Source organism: Pongo pygmaeus, chromosome 11 (assembly GCF_028885625.2).
Source record: "Pongo pygmaeus isolate AG05252 chromosome 11, NHGRI_mPonPyg2-v2.0_pri, whole genome shotgun sequence".
Taxonomy (NCBI): domain Eukaryota; kingdom Metazoa; phylum Chordata; class Mammalia; order Primates; family Hominidae; genus Pongo; species Pongo pygmaeus.
The window spans coordinates 14,888,349-14,892,083 of record NC_072384.2 but is presented as its reverse complement, the minus strand read 5'-3'; the positions used below and the strand labels follow the sequence as shown (position 1 = coordinate 14,892,083).

At 45.7% G+C, this 3,735-nt stretch overlaps 1 pseudogene; it reads left to right on the top strand.

The window, feature by feature from the left end:
• The first annotated feature begins 262 nt into the window (after nucleotides 1-262).
• On the top strand, nucleotides 263-3,283 carry LOC129031234 (rho GTPase-activating protein 42-like; annotated as a pseudogene).
• Nucleotides 3,284-3,735: the final 452 nt, after the last annotated feature.

Sequence of the window (3,735 nt, the reverse complement as noted above, 5' to 3'; positions counted from 1 at the left end):
TCCCGATGACAACAACCTGAGCGGACCCGCGCCTAGGCCCTCCCCGAGGCCTGCGCTCGCCTCGTCCCGGGGGAGGAAGACTGAGCCCGGCTCAGGCGGCGCGGCGCGCGGGCCCCTTTCCTTCCACCGATCAGTCCCCTGGCGTCCCAGCAGCGCCTTCCCCGCGATCGCGCGTCCCCAGTGCACATCGAGGCTGCCAGCTGCCCCCGCCCTGACCGCCGGCCCGGACGTGCCAGCGGCCGCCGCTGGCAGCGCCTGTGCCATGGGGCTGCCCACTCTGGAGTTCAGCGATTCCTACCTGGACAGCCCGGATTTCAGGGAGCGCTTGCAGTGTCACGAGATTGAGCTGGAGAAAACCAACAAGTTCATCAAGGAGCTCATTAAGGATGGCTCTCTGCTCACTGGGGCGTTGAGGACAGGTAATGTTGATTGCCTACCCAGTTCCCTTGCCCTTTCATCCTTTCCAAAGGAACCCCGAGTTCCTTCAGGAACACACCTCGACCCTGGTTGGAGATCAGTCTATGGCAGTGCAGAAATTTTCCCAGTCATTACAAGATTTCCAATTTGAATGTATTGGTGATGCTGAAACAGATGATGAAATTAGCATTGCTCAGTCACTAAAAGAATTTGCAAGACTACCCACTGCAGTAGAAGAAAGGCAAAGACTGATCCAAAACGCTAATGATGTATTAATTGCACCACTTGACAAATTTCGAAAAGAACAGATAGGTGCAGCAAAAGGTGGAAAGAAGTTTGACAAAGAGTGAAAAATATTACTCTATCCTTGAAAAGCATTTACATTTATCTGCAAAGAAAAAGCAGTCTCATTTGCAAGAGACAGATACACAAATTGATCGAGCACATCAGAACTTCTATGAAGCATTAGAATGTCTTTAAATGGCTCAGGCCTGTAATCCCAGCACTTTGGGAGGCCGAGGCGGGCAGATCACCTGAGGTCAGGAGTTTGAGACCAGCCTGACCAACATGGAGAAATCCCTTCTCTACTAAAAATACAAAATTACCCGGGCGTGGTGGCACATGCCTGTAAAGCCAGCTACTCGGGAGGCTGAGGCAGGAGAATCGCTTGGACCCAGGAGGCAGAGGTTGCGGTGAGCCAAGGCTGCGCCATTGCACTCCAGCCTGGGCAACAAGAGCAAAACTCCGTCTCAAAATAAACAAATAAACATAAATAAAAATAAATAAAAGAAAAAATGAATATGTCTTTAAAATTCAAGAGGTTCAAGAAAAAAAGTAGTTTGAATTTGCTGAACCGCCTTTGTCATTTCTTCAGGGTTTATTTACTTTTTTACCACGAGGGATATGACCTTGCCCAGGAATTTGCACTGTATAAGCAACAGCTGCAGTTCGACTTGCAGAATACAAGGAATAATTTTGAAAGTACTCGACAAGAGGTAGAAGGGTTGATGCAAAGGATGAAATCTGCCAGCCAGGACTACAGACCACCCAGCCAGTGGATGATGGAAGGCTAGCTGTATGTCCAGGAGAAACGACCGCTTGGTTTTACATGGATTAAACAGCCTTGTTACTAGCTCACCGGAAATGTTCAAAATCTTGTATCCGACGAAAGACAGATTCAATTGACAAACAATTCTGCTTCGACATACAAGTACTTGAAAGCCATGGGATCATCACATTACAGGCCTTCTCAGAAGCTAATAGGAAACTCTGGCTTGAAGCCACGGATGGGAAGGAGCCGATTTATACTCTGCCTGACATTATAAGCAAGAAAGAAGAAATGTATTTGAATGAAGCAGGGTTCAATTTTGTGAGAAAATGCATTCAAGCCATGGAAACAAGCGGTATCACCATTTTAGGCCTCTACTGAATAGGAGGAGTGAACTCCAAAGTTCAAAAACTTGTGAATATCATATTTTCTCCTAAATCCCCTCCTGATATTGATATTGAACTGTGGGACAATAAGACAATAATGAGTGGGCTGAAAAACTACCTCAAGTGCTTTGCAGGACCACTGATGACTTACAAGTTACACAAAGATTTTTATCATTGCTGTTAAATCTGATGACCAAAACTACAGGGTGGAGGCTGTACATGCATTGGTGCACAAATTGCCAGAGAAAAACAGAGAGATGCTGGACATCTTAATAAAACATCTGGTCAAAGTATCACTGCACAGCCAACAAAATCTCATGACTGTCTCAAATCTTGGTGTCATATTTGGCCCAACTCTAATGAGAGCACAAGAACAAACTGTGGTTGCTATGGTGAATATTAAATTTCAGAATATTGTGTTAGAAATTCTTACAGAGCATGATCAAATGATTTTTCATACTGCTCCAGACCCAAGCATTCCTCTTCCTCAGCCTCAGTCTCGATCTGGATCCCAAAGGACACGAGCAATCTGCCTCTCTACGGGCTCTAGGAAGCCCAGAGGGACGTGTACTCCACGCCTGGCCGAACCTGATAGTGACTCCTATAGCAGCAGCTCAGACAGCACCCCCGTGGGGAGCATCAAGTCACTCTCTTCTCTTTCCTCGGAACAAAATAGCACTACAAAGTCAGCTTCCTGCCACCCCAGGGAGAAATCTGGAGGGATTCCTTGGATTGCAACCCCGTCATCTTCCAATGGACAGAAAAGCCTTGGTCTCTGGACAACCAGTCCTGAATCAAGCTCTAGAGAAGATGCAACCAAGACAGATGCAGAATCAGATTGCCAGAGTGTTGCTTCGGTCACTAGCCCAGGGGACATTTCCCCACCCATAGACCTAGTCAAGAAAGGGCCTTATGGGCTTTCAGGACTGAAAAGAGCTTCTGCTTCTTCTCTCAGATCCATCTCTGCAGCTGAAGGAAACATGAGCCACAGTGGATCTATTCAAAGCTTAACTTCTGTAGGTTCCAAGGAGACACCCAAAGCTTCAAACCCAGACCTGCCTCCAAAAATGTGCAGGAGATTGAGACTAGACACCGCCTCAAGCAATGGCTATCAGCATCCTGGCTCAGTAGTGGCAGCAAAAGCTCAACTGTTTGAAAATGTTGGTTCACCTAAGCCAGTTTCTTCTGGGCACCAAGCCAAAGCCATGTACTCCTGTAAAGCAGAGCACAGCATGAGCTTTCCTTCCCACAAGGAGCGATATTTTCCAGTGTGGACCCATCAGTGGAACGAGGATGGTTAAAGGCAACTTATGAAGGCAAAACGGGACTAGTTCCAGAAAATTATGTTGTCTTCCTCTACTACTATTTAGTGGATGGCAGTATCTTCATGGTCTCCATGGTAACAAATAATAAGTGCTATGATTTTGTCTGACACAGATACAAGGGGATCAGCCCACTAAGTGAAAACAGTCAATTTCTATCAAGTTCTTCACCAGCAGACTATGTAGCCCCTTATTAATGGAAAAAAAGGTTTAAAAGGTTGGCCATTCTTTTTTGGTTGGTTTCTTATTTTAAAATTTCTTGCTTCTGAAAAATTTATTTTTGGATAATACGTAACTCTCCAGAATGTCTCTTCCATAGCAATTGTAGAGTTTCAAATACCGTATTAAGTACTATATCCCAGAAATTTGGAAACCAGAAATCTGCTGTATGCATTTGGAGATCTGTCCTTTACTGCCTGGCATTTGCTGAGGATCTCTGAAACTGTTACTTAAAAACGTTACTGAAAAGCTGGTTACCTGCCCTTTGAGTGTCACAGTCCTGACCTGCTTGTTCTTGACACCTTACATATTACTTCAGAGTTCCCCACTGTGCAGACTCTCA